General features: G+C 43.1%; 1 long non-coding RNA gene across 2 annotated transcripts in view; it reads right to left on the minus strand.

Moving 5' to 3' along the window:
- Positions 1-2,836: 2,836 nt before the first annotated feature.
- The window catches only part of LOC117351721, a 110,970-nt gene continuing 100,409 nt past the window's right edge, over positions 2,837-13,397 (minus strand). Inside the window, exons 4-5 of one of the 2 annotated variants that reach the window (XR_004537499.1) lie at positions 12,545-12,666; positions 2,837-3,110 (exon numbers count right to left, since the gene is read on the minus strand). This is a non-coding gene — a long non-coding RNA (uncharacterized LOC117351721). The remainder of the gene's footprint in view (positions 3,111-12,544; positions 12,667-13,397) is intronic. The other variant, XR_004537500.1, reaches the window with a different exon arrangement.

Consider the following 13,397-nt stretch of genomic DNA (forward strand, 5'->3'; position numbering starts at 1 on the left):
TTAATAATAATATTGTAATTTATAGCTAAAGGGACATATGATGAAGAAATGGTTTTATTTTAGTTTTGTGATTATGATAAACATACTGAGGGCCTCAAAATAGTACCTGGCGGGCCGCAAGTTTGAGATCACTGCTATAGGCTAAGGCTCTTTACACCTGCATTGTGATGTCATAGAACTTTATGGTTATAGAAACATAGTAGCATGATGGCAGATAAAGGCCAAATGGCCCATCCAGAGCATCCACTATCCACTAGGCTCTTAACATTTGCATCTCCTCTTCCTATAGGCTAAGGCTCTTTACACTTGCATTGTGATGTCATAGAACTTTATGGTTATAGAAACATTGTAATATATATAATAGCAAGTGGAATATTAATAAGACACGCCACAAAAATATATTCCAATAAATACCCACTACTATGGAGAAGTACAAACAAGAGATAAGGATATGTAGTTATATGGAGAAAAGACCTCAGTTTCCTCTTAGAGAGGTCACTATGTCTGCCGTACTCAACTTAAAGCAGCATAGGAGAAAACATCCCTGGTCAAAAAACTCCACTACATACTGCTAACTAAAGAGACTAATATTTAGATTCCACAAAAAAACTTATCTCTTAGGGTCACTATTCTCCAGGTGAGGCAAGAATCCAGATAGTTTGCTTAGGATTACCACGTTAATCTTCTTTCAAACGTGGAAAATTTCTCTCTTAAGACTCCCTCAGAAAAAATAGTTAATGTCTTATTAAAGAAATGACAATTTTGGATGAGGTAAAACTCTTTATAGTTTATAAATCTTTCCTTTAGGCTGTCTTAATAATAATATTGTCATTTACAGCTAAAGAGACATATGATCAAGAAACGGTTTTATTTTACTCTTGTGATTATGATAAACATACCCAGGGCCTCAAAATAGCACCTGGCGGGCCGCATGTGGCCCCCGGGCCACGAGTTTGAGACCACTGCCCTACTGGGACAGACCAAAGGTCCTTCAAGCCCAGTATCCTGTTTCCAACAGTAGTCAACCCAGGTCACAAGTACCTGGCAGAAACCCAAATAGCAGCAATATTCGAGCTGCGATTGTGATGTCATAATGGCTCATTCCACCCGTGCCTAAGAGCCAGCCTCATCAGTGATGTCACAATGCCTTGATTGTCCTAGACTTGGCTCACATGAGAATTGCCATGCTGGAACAGACTGAAGTTTCATCAAACCCAGTATCCTGATTCCAACAGTAGCCAACCGAGGTCGCATATACCTAGCTAGATCCCAAGTAGTAAAACAGATTTTAAGCTTCTTATCCTAGGGGGATTTTCCCCAAGTCCATCTTAATAATGGCTTATGGACTTTTGTTTTAGGAAATTATCCAAACCTTTTTTTAAAACCCTGCTATGCTGAGCAGTAAGCATGAATTGTGTAACATCAGTTCCGTGCAGTAGTGCTAATAAAGAATAGCTTAAACCTGCATGCTCATACCTAAGTTAAGGCGCAAGCACTTACGCTGGCACGTGATGGCGTCGTTTATACTGTAGACTTACATCTATGTCACAGATAGGTGCCAGAAATATAGGCCAGGCTTTTCAAGGCCAACATTTCTAGCGCCTATCTGTGACGAGAATCGCAACTACAGAGGTGCCTACCAACGCCTAAGGGTACTTCTGGCTTTAACCATGCCTATTTTACCCTTTGGCGCCAGTAGGCATCTCCTTAGTCGTGGTTCCGGTGCCTTTTGTGGCTGCACTATTTTTTGGTTTTTTTTTTTTTAAATGACATTTTAATTGCTTTTAAACAATGCAATCAATTATCGTGCCGATTTAAAGGCAATTGGCGCCCTTTATACAATTTGGGTCATAGCGTCTCCTAAATTGGAGTCAGAAAATGCCCCACATTAACTTGCCTCCGGTGCCAGGCAGATTTGTTCCATACCACGTCTTCCCAAAAAATTTTTTATATATATATTTTTTTCTTTTTGTATGCATGTTTGTTTAAAAGATGTCACCGTTGCTTCAGTTCCACCTGCCTTGCATTGCTTAGCCTCAGGTATCAGGTGGGTGGCCATTAGGAAACTCATTAATACATTAAGCAAATACAGTAATAGAGAAATGGCCACTGAATTGACCTTTGAGTCTAATTAAGAAACAATGCCAGTAAAAGGTAATACAGCAATGTATTTGCTCTTAACAATGGAAACTGCCTTTATAAGCAGGAAAGAGGCCAAAATCTAGTATGAGAGAAATGGTTATAATGTTTCAAATAGCAATTCATTTATGGAGCACGACTCGCTTTAAAAGGCAAGAAGAAAAATCCTGCCAGGCCGCTTTGCAGTCGTATCCTTCAAAGAAGATTACGTCACTTCGAAGAAACACAGATGAGTGCTACTAAGTTTCAATTTTTATTATAACTGTAATAGTAGCCGTGATACAGTAAAAAGTTAGAAGTATAAAACGTTTGAAGGTGATAATATAGGGACAGAAAAGTGAAATGATGGTCCCATTATTGTCCTCTTAGCGGCTCTGTTTGCAGGAGACAACAGCACTGAGCACTTTTCACAAATATCACAATCATTTAAATGTTATATTTATTATTTCTTAAATACGCTTCTTTTTAGTTATATTATTTGGGCACATGTGAAAGTTGGACAAAGCTCCTGGTTGTATTGAGTTGTTCAACGTTTTAAAGCCAAACCTTTCTGGACGAAACCTAGGGCTCCTTTTACAAAGGTGTGCTAGCGTTCTTAACGCACGCAGCGGATTAGCGTGCGCTAGTCGAAAATCTACCGCCTGCTCAAAAGGAGGCGGTAGCGGCTAGCGCGCATGGCAATTTAGCGCGTGCTATTCCGTGCGTTAAGGCCCCAGCGCGACTTTGTAAAAGGAGCCCCCTAGAGCACTAATTAGGAGGGGAGAAATAACGAAAGAGAAACACATTTTCCTCAAAGTTATTGAACTCCTTCAGAAACCATGCCATAAGCATACATTGTTGTGGAGAATGCAAGGACAAGAAGACTGGAGACTAATAAGTCTGTACTTAATGTGTATCATCGAGGTTCAGAATTGTCTCATCCGTTCCCATTTGGGACGTGTTCTTGCATGTCTGGGAATCAAAATGGAAGGCTGTCAAAAAGAGCAGGTTAGTTAATTGTAAAGATTTAAATGTTACAGAGGAGCTTTCCAAGCTGAAATTAGCTGAAATGGGGCACCTACAGTATGTGTAATAATAACGTTTTGAACAGATGTTTCATGTCTACTGTTTGTAGATGTCGATTAGAGGGTTGAGGGCAATGCAGAGACAATGTGGCTGCTGTAGGCGATGGACAGTGGTTTCCTCTAATGTGGTTGATGCCTCTCCCTCCTCCCGTCAGTCACAATGGGTTTTATCCCAGGACAAGCAGGCAACTTATTCTCACACATGGACGTGTCACTGCTCAAAAGGTCCAAGCTATGGCAGCTTCTGTAGCTTTCCTTAGATCTATTCCTATTGAGGAAATCTGTAAAACTAAACTAAACCTTAAATTTATATACCGCATCGTCTCCATAAATATAGAGCTCGGCATGGTTTACAAGAGTTTAATAAAGGAAGGAGTAGCATAGAGGGGTTGGATGTTGAGTCCAGGGAGGAGAGAACATTGCAATTTTGTGAAGAGCCTAGTTTTCATGTGCTTACGGAATAATTGGAAGGAGCCCATAATCCGTAGTGGGGCAGTAAGATTATTCCAGAGCTCTGTGATTCTGAAAAAAAGAGAGATTTGCCCAATTTTCCCCCATAGAGGATACCTTTTAGCAAGGGGAAGGATAGTTTAAGTTTTGGGGTGGACCTGGTGGTGTCAGGGCTCGAGGAGCTCCAAGAAAGAGGGATTAGTGGACGGAGGATGCCGTGTAGAATCTTGAAGCTAGGCAGGCGCATTTGAAATGAACCCTGGAAATTACTAGAAGCCAGTGAAGTTTGGATAGAAGTGGGGAAACATGATCGAATTTGCGTTTTGCGAAGATCAGCTTGGCTGCAGTGTTCTGAATTAGCTGAAGTCCTTGAAGGCTTTTTTAAGTTAAACTTAGATAGATAGAATTGCAGTAGTCTAGTTTGGAGAGGATGATAGATTGAACAAGGACGGCGAAATGCTGTTGGCAGAAGCAGGATCTCACTTTCCTCAGCATGTGGAGGCTAAAGAAGCATGATTTTACCAGGGAGTTGAGGTGGTCGTTGAAGAAAAGAGAAGAGTCGATAATGATGCCACCTGGTTCTGGGCTCATACCTTCACCTCTCATTACTGCCTGGAAACTTTTTTCCCCAGACGGGATGGACACTTCGGCCAGTCATCTATGTTTGAGAATATGTTGCCTGCCCTGGGATAAAACATAGTTACTTACCGTAACAGGTGTTATCCAGGGACAGCAGGTAGATATTCTCACAATACCCTCCCCGCCACACACACACCTCCCTGGGTTGGCTTCTTAGCTGGCTTATCTGAACTGAGGGACCACGCGCCTATGTCGGGCGGGAAGGCACTCGGACATGCGCAGTGCGGGCTATCGCAAACTTTCTAAAGACTTAAAGTGGCGATACACTTTTAAAGTGTCCGTACCGGGGCTCCGTTGGTGACGTCACCCAAGTGTGAGAATATCTGCCTGTTGTCCCTGGATAACACCTGTTACGGTAAGTGTGCTTTACTGAAGCTCCTGTGCTGGGGACTGAAAGGGGGTTTCCATTGTTAATTGGTGGGAGGAAAATGTGGAATAAAATAATAATTGTTTATTTTCTATAGGGTCCTTTTATTAAAGTTCGCTAACAGATTCAGCGTGCACTAATCTGTTATATCCTATGGGTGTCTTAGCATTTAGCATGCGCTAAATCGGTTAGTGAACCTTAATAAAAGGACCCCTATATATTGTACCTTTTCCCTGTTATGTGTAAGGAGTCACTTAGTACAAATATGTTTTGTAGTACAGTAATATAATATGTAGGGTAATAAAATGGAAAAGAGGGGTTCACACTCTTTATACAAAATCGATTAATAGATATAGTGTGGAAACATAAATATTACAGTACCCACACCTGTCTCTGCTGGAGGGGTCACCTATATACTGAAAAATTGCTCAAAACAGACTCGTAGACTCAACAAGCATAGATGGCAGCTTCAGCCATTTGACACCAGGGGTGTCAAATGTCGGTCCTCGAGGGCCGCAACCCAGTCGGGTTTTCAGGATTTCCCCAATGAATATGCCTGAGATCTATTAGCATACAATGAAAGCAGTGCATGCAAATAGATCTCAGGCATATTCATTGGGGAAATTCTGAAAACCCGACTGGATTGCGGCCCTCGAGGACCGACATTTGACACCCCTGGTCTAAACAAACCATAGAGCACAGAATCAATAGAACAGTGTTTGCAATTACAGATAAGAACATAAGAAGTTGCCTCCACTGAGTCAGACCAGAGGTCCATCTCGCCCAGCGGTCCGCTCCCGCGGTGGCCCATCAGGTCCGTGACCTGTGAAGTGGTTTTGGTCCACTTTTATAACCTACCTCTAGTTCTATCTGTACCCCTCAATCCCCCTATCCTCTAGGAACCTATCCAAACCTTCCTTGAACCCCTGTAAAGTGCTCTGGGAATTCTACAGTGGACTGAGAGTTTACAGAGAGAAAGCCCGAGCAGACGCTGAAGAGGGACTGCAAGTTTCTTCTTGCTGTTTCTGTGCTAATGCTGGGGGTGGTGCTGCTGTTTTGTGAGCCTGCTCAGAGACACGTGAGGCTCGCTCTCTGTGATGAAAGAAGCCAGGGGAGGTGCTGCGTTTGGAAAAAAAAGATTCCAGTGTGAAAAAAGTTTCACTACATGTTTTAGACTCTGTAGAAATGTCGGTAACCTGGATTGCCCTTAGTTCAGGGGTAAGCAATTCCGGTCAGAATACAAGATGCAACGATATCCTGGACCAAATGGCAACATGATGGTATATGGCTAGTTCAGGATGTCCTCCATAAAGATCGATGGCTCTCTTTTGCTGAGCTCTCCAGTCGATTTAATCTACCAGGAAATCGATATTTCCAATGGATGCAACTCCAACATTGTCTAGCAAAAACTTTTCCAAGTATAACTACCGTATTTTTCATGCGTATAACGCGCATACGTGTATAGCGTGCGGGAACAAAGCATTTCTGTAAAAAAATTTCTATATAGCACGCACACGTGTATACCGTGCATGCTGCTAAAACCTCCTCCCACCACCCCCGCTTACTCCCTCTTCTGGCCTGCAAACCGGCATCCTCTCCCCCCCCCGCTCACGTCACCCCCCCTCCCCCGCGATCCTACATCCCCCCCAGCACCGCAAAGAGATTGCTTACCCGATTGGGCACCGGCACAGCACCAATGCACAGGACGTGCCATTGCCAGTGCCCGAAGATCCTCCCTCGCCTGGGCTGGGCTGGGCTGGGTGGTGCGAGGGAGATCCTTCCTCTTCCCTGTGCTGGGCTGGTCTGGACTTTGAGCATTTGCGCATGCTCAAAGCTTTCTGTTCTTGCTCTCTTGAGCATTTGCGCATGCTCAAAGCCTTCTGTTCTCGCTCTCTCCGAGATTCTGAATCTGAGAATCTTGGAGAGAGCGAGACCAGAAGGCTTTGAGCATGCGCAAATGCTCAAAGCCCAGCCCAGCCTAGGCGAGGGAGGATCTTCGGGCACTGGCACGTCCTGTGCTTTGGTGCTGGTGCGGTGCCCAATTGGGTAAGCGATGTCTTTGCAGTGCTGGGGGGGATGTAGGATCGCGGGGGAGGGGGGGTGACTCGAGGGGGGGGGGGAGGATGCCGGTTCGCAGGAGGGATGCCGGATCGCAATGGGAAAAAAAATTGTATAACGCGCTCACACATATAACGCGCATAGTTATGCTTGGTTTGTAAAATCGTGTATAACGCGCGCGTTATATGCGTGAAAATACGGTACTAAAGATACTCACCCTACTCTTCTATCCTAAATTGCTCAAATCTCCAAAATGGGTGGTAGGGCTTCTTTATGGTACAAAATGCTTCAAAGTGCCACTTACAGTACCCCATCTACTACAGAGAACAAATGGTTCCAAGAATTGAATTTACCATCGGATGCTATAGACTGGTCAAATGTACGGCTCTACGTCTTCAAATCCATAAAGTCAGCTTCACTTTTGCAATCAATGTATTTCCTGTTGCGCAGAGCTACTTGGACACCCATACTCTCTCATAAGATCAACCCATCAATCTCCCCTTACTGTTGGTCTTGTAAACAAGTACCTGGTACCTTGAAACATTTACTCTTTGATTGTAGCCATCTTACTGAATACTGGTCTAGGGTATGGAGCACTATGTGTTCCATCCTTGGCCTCACAGATACCCTAACCTTTACCATGTTAATTTTTATGTCACTGGGTCTCCAAAATACATTGGATATCAATAAGACTAAGTTGTTTAATATTTTAATATCACTAGCTATCCAAAATGTTCTTTATAATTGGAAGGATCTGTCTAACGGCGAATACTATGCATGGTGGAATAATGTCCGTTTAGCTGGAAAATATGGAAAAGCAATAGCTGAAAGAAATAATAGCCTTTCTAAATATGCGCTTACATGGGATCCATTGTTACATTACTGTGATCATTAGTTAGCCCAATGCTTGTGTCACGTGTTTACTTTATTTTTTCTACATTATAATCCTAAATTCTTTGCTTCATAAACTGGATATACCCATGTATATATATTGTTAGTATGTATTTAGTCAGTACACACTGCTTATGTTTACATATCATACACTTGTTACTTCCTGTTCTTATTCTTTTGAAACTCAATAAACATTTTCGAACTTAAAAAAAAATAAAAATAAATAAATAAATATATATATATATATATATATATATATATATATATATATATATATACTAGCTCTTTAAGCCCGTTACATTAACGGGTGCTAGAGACGCTTCCTCCCTTTCCCCTTGCATTTCCCTTTGCACGGTCTCCCTCGTGATCAGGACGGGGTGGAGGGAGCTGCTGGCCGGGGCCGGCGGAAAGGAGCTAGGCAGCTGGAGGAGTAGCAGCAGTCGCTGCCGATCGCAGCCTCTGTCCTATCTGGATTTGCTTTTTTTTCTGCATCGGGAAGGTGGAGAGCGGCCTGCGAGGTTCGCTACAGCGGCTGGCGAACCTCAGCAGGCCGCTTTGAAGAGCAGCGGGAGGGAGGAGTCTCTGGAACACGCGCCTCCAGCTAGCGCAGGCGCCGTGAGGTGTAAAACAGAAGCACACCTCACGCCACCAGGAATCACGATCTTTGAAAAGCGCATGTGCGCTTAGCCTTTTATTATTATGGATATATATATATATATTTTTTTTAAAAATTTTTTTTTTACCTGTAACAGGGTGAGTAAACTTCTCTTACATTTCCAAAGTGTTCAGACAAGTTTTGCATTTTCCACATTTACTACAAACATTTCTACAAACACCCATCCCTGCATACATTAACAAGCTATTAACGAGTAGTTGAAGAAAGCAGCTGTTGTCTTTAGTAATTGTTTGACATGCAACTGTGCTTGCAGAGCTGTTTTGAAAAATTTATAAGACATATTAAGAGTCAGAACAAGGAGGTTTTTCACAAGCCGATGAGGTACTTACCCTTTCTAGTCTTCCAGCAAGATTCGTTCTGGCTGGAGACGGGGATCTGAGGCTTTTTCCTCCTTATAAGAAGAATTTTCCAGGTACACAATTATTTTGTTTTTGCTTTAACTATCTGAAGAGAATAGAGCTGGTATATATTTTTGGGATTAAGTGACTTGCCCAGGGTCACAAAGAGCAGCATGGGATTTGAACACACAACCTCAGGGTGCTGAGGCTATAGGTTTAACCTCTGTACCACACTCTCCCCCTATCGTGAGTGCAGAAGAACTAAGGATGTGCATGGAAAAATTCCTGGCCTGGTCATTTTTTGGAGCAATCCAATTTTTCCAGGGAAATACTGTAAGAATTACAATGCCGTGCATGCAATTAGCAAAATCAGAACTGGAGAAGCCTTTTAAACTTGACCTTGCTGAGATGGCATCCCTGTCTTTCTATGCTGCTGTTACAGTCCTGTATATTCTATTGCATTCTATGCACTTATTACTTGCTCACTCCCTAGAAAAAAGGTTGTGAGTAACTTATATTTAAAGAAGCTTGAGCGTTCACCAGGGATACCAGCAAGAGAATAACAGCCAACAGATTTATACTGGCTCTCTGCCCATTCCTCTGGGCATGCTTAGTCAGGTTTTCACAATGTCTGTGCATGACGTAGATTTGCCTACACTGCCTCTTTATGCAAATCTACATCATGCATATTCTTTATGTACCTGGTATATCCTGAAAACCCAAGTGGCTGGGTGGACTGCTTCATGTTGTTCCCATTGTAGCCACAAGGTGGCAGGGCACTCCATTTCTTCCCTCGCCTTCCTACGTATGTTTAGAAGAACGTGACAGTTTTTGGAAAGTTTGCAATTTTTTAATAGTTCATGAGCATAATGGATTTGGTGTCTCCTCCAGGAGCAGATGAAACAACTAAAATAAGTACAGGGAGTTCTTATTTAAGATGTTGTTTATGTTCAAGTGTATGATAGGGTTTTGCTTTGTGATTACAGAGGGATGGCATAGCCAGGAAACAGAGTACCCATTATGTATTTAAGAAGAACACACTCTCTGCTCAGCGGTATGCACTGCATTCCATAGATGTGAGTGTATAAAGACGATACCAAAATAGAAACTCAAGTTTCTTGGTGTTACACTATGAAAGCAAATGAAATTAAGAAATGTAGAGGAAGGGGGAGGGGGGTTTCATTAACTTGGTGGGTTGTGAATTTATATCAAGTTTTAAACCAATAATAAGTATAGTTTCAAATTTATTTAAAATTTGATACAAAGCTTATTAAAAATTTCTAAGCGGTGTACAGAATAAAATAGGGAGAAACAAATATATTTTAAAATACGAATAGGACAAACTTGGACAATAGATGAAGAGAGACAAGGGGAGAAATGATAGAACTATAACAGTTTTAAGAAAAGAAAACAGGTAAAAATAAGGGGAAAGGGCAAGTGTATCAAATCATATATAAAAACTCGATGATTACAGTGGAAGAGTTATACACATACATTCTAATGATTGGATGTTTCCATTTCCAAGGTTTTAAGTTTTGAGCGCATCCTTGTATAGAAAGGTTTTCAAGGAACTCCTGTATCTATCTACATTATAATCCCGTTATACCGGACTCACTTATAACGGAACCTCGCATATAGCGGACGAGGTCCGCTGGTCCCGGCCGAGCACCATTATAAACATACAGAAAATCATCGGATATAGCGAACTCACATATAACAGTCTTTCGGATATACCGGACAACTATTTTGGGCCCAAGAGCCGCTTTTAGCCGTAGTTTTATTCGGCTATAACGGACATGCAGGCTCCGCCTACAAGGCACGTGGCATGCCGGTGATATAGTATCAAAATGCAGCCCAGAAAAAAAAATGACAGAGTATTTTTCTTTTCAGAACAGTGTTCTGGTTTCCAATCATTTTGTGCCATACCAATATTTTGCTGAGTTTTGTTACTGATGTTGCTGTGCAGTGACTGTTGTTCATTGATTTACGTTGTTTCAAGTTGCTCTAAATAAAGTTTTTAAAAAAAATGGAACTCTGGATATAATGGACTCTGGATATAACACACTGTTTTTCCAGGTCCCTTGAAGTCCATTATAACGGGATTATACTGTAACTAGTCTTTAAGCCCGTTACATTAACTGGTGCTAGAATAGATGTGTCTGTCTGTGTTTCTTTATCTCTCTCTCCTTGGCCGCTGTCTGTATCCTTCTGTCTCCCCCCCCCCCCCCCCCCCCCCCGAGCAAAGCTGTCTGCCCCCAGCACCCACCTCCCCCCAAATGTCTTTCCATGGTTCTCTTCTGTCTTCCCCCCCCCAGAGCAAAGCTGTCTGTCCCCAGCACATCTCACCACAAAGCAGCCCGCTTTCCCTATCTCTCCATGGCCCCTTCTGTCTCCCCCCCCTCCCTGTCTCTCCATGGCCCCTTCTGTCTTCCCCCCCAGAGCAAAGCTGTTTGCCCCAAGCACACCCCTCCCCCCAAAGCAGCCCCCTTTCCCTCTCCCACTGACTCTCTCTCTGGCCCCCTTTCTCTGTCTGTCTTTCTGTCCCTCTCCCTGCCCCTGTGTCTTTCTTTCTTTCTGTCTCCCTCCCTCCTGCTGTCTGTCTGTCATTTTTCCCCATTTCCCTGTGCAGCAGCATTTCTATCCCACTTCCCTATGCAGCAGCATTTCCCTCCTATCCCCCCCTTTCCTGTGTAGAAGCAGTAGCAGCATTTTCCCCCACTCCCCCTTTCCCTTCTCTTCCCTGCTCCGTTCGGCCCCTCCCCCTTCTTTTACTGCCGTTGTCGATCCGGCCTGCTCCTGACCCTCCCACCGCCGACAAACCTCGGGGCTCCAGCCGCGTAGGCAGCACTTTAAACACGCTGCTTCGCGGCCTTCTACTGGCGATTTCCTCTGCCGCGTCTGTCTCTGATGATGTCATCAGAGACGCGGCAGAGGAAATCGGCAGAGAAGGGCGCGAAGCAGCGTGTTTATAGTGCTGCCTACGCTGCTGGAGCTGGGAGGCGACGGAGAGGGCAGGGGGTGCTAGCGGCCGGCAGGTGGAGAGCAGGGAAGGGCGCGCATGCACACTTGTCTTGCCTCACGTGAGGCCAGACCGTAAGCCGCGCATGCGCACTTCCTGTGGGTCGCTACAGCTCACGGAAAATGGATGCACGCATAGGAAGTGCGCATGCGCGGCTTACCGTTTTATTATATTAGATATAGATTCTTCTCTAAGATAAAGCAGGAAGCGAGTTCCATAACTCTTCCTGCAGAAAACTTTCAGGAGTGTATTTTCAGTAAGATGTCTGAACAGCAAAGGCACATGCCCATTTCTCAGTCCACCCAACCCTTATGTTTGAAGATCAGCTTGTTATATGGCTAAAATTACTCGGTTACGCAGCGTTAAGTAATGATATAAAATGCAGGCATTAGTGCAGTGGTTCCCAAATCTGTTCTGGGAGCTCTCCAGCCAGGTAGGTTTTCAGGATATCCAGAATTCATATTTACGAGAAAGATTTGCATGCAGTGGAGGCAGTGCCTCACATCGCATTTAGCATTGCATTCATTTTCAGTTGGTTAGGGGGGTGCAAATTTGAACACCATTTACTGAATCTAATCCTAAATTTACAACTTCATAAAGGTGGCTAATAAATCCCACAATGGAACAAACAATGGAAAATAGAATCCCTAATTACAATGTTTCTTCAGTAGCATCACTGAGGGTTTTAAACTTAAGTTTGTTAACCAAAGCCCATTGAATGAAGATCTTGCAAGGACACTTTCCCCTAACAGAGTAATGAAGTTCACAGGATCAGTCTGAGTCTGAGATTCTCTTGCTTTTGACCACAATGAGCTGCTGGGAAAGGTGTGGGCTGCTGGCATTTTGTGGCATGGGGCAGCCGCACCAGCATTAAGAGCTACTTTGGAAGAGTTATAAACGTACCTTGGCTTTTCTGTGCATTGCAATTAGTTTGGTGCTGCAGAATCTGTCTCTATAAGCAAAGGGAGTGATTCAAGTTAAGCTTATGCCATCCCATCATCCAGAAAACTCAAATGCAAAGTGACCTGAAGAAAAGTCAGATATATATCATGATGTCAGAGTATGAAAACTTTGTTCGTTGCTTTCTCCTTACAACAGATTTATCAATAGACAAGCTGCATTTCCCTAAAATGCCTTCAGGTTAAGATGTGCAACCCTCTTTTTTTTTTTTTTTTTAACAGTGGCCTACATTAACAGATCAAGTCCAAAGTCTGCACAAGACCAAGGCATACCCCTCAGATCTTGATCCTCATTTGAGGGCCAATGCCTTCCTTTTCTGGGACTCTGCCAAGTACTTGTGACCTGGACTGGCCACTGTTAGAAATTAAATCAATTTATGTACAGAAAAACCTTGGATTGCAAGTAACTTGATTTGCAAGTGTTTTGCAAGCAAAACATTTGATTAAATTTGAACTTCATATACAAGCAATGTCTTGCAAAACAAGTACATACAGTATACACTCATCACAACTGAGCCGATGGTTCTTCTCTCTCTGACGCTGCGGGAGTGTAGGGGCTGTTCTAAATGAGCGAGGTCTTGCTATACAAGTATGTATACAGTAGTATTTTGTATTAAAGTTATTGGATTGTGGAACGAGTTGTCCGTGTTTCCATTATTTCCTACGAGGAAATTCGCTTTGAGTGTTTTGGATTGCATGCATGTTTCCAGAATGAATTATGCTCGTAAACCAAGGTTTTACTGTATATTGCAGGTAATATTGTATATATTACAGGTTATTTTATAAGAGGATATCTA

This window comes from Geotrypetes seraphini, chromosome 18, assembly GCF_902459505.1.
Source record: "Geotrypetes seraphini chromosome 18, aGeoSer1.1, whole genome shotgun sequence".
Classification (NCBI taxonomy): Eukaryota; Metazoa; Chordata; class Amphibia; order Gymnophiona; family Dermophiidae; genus Geotrypetes; species Geotrypetes seraphini.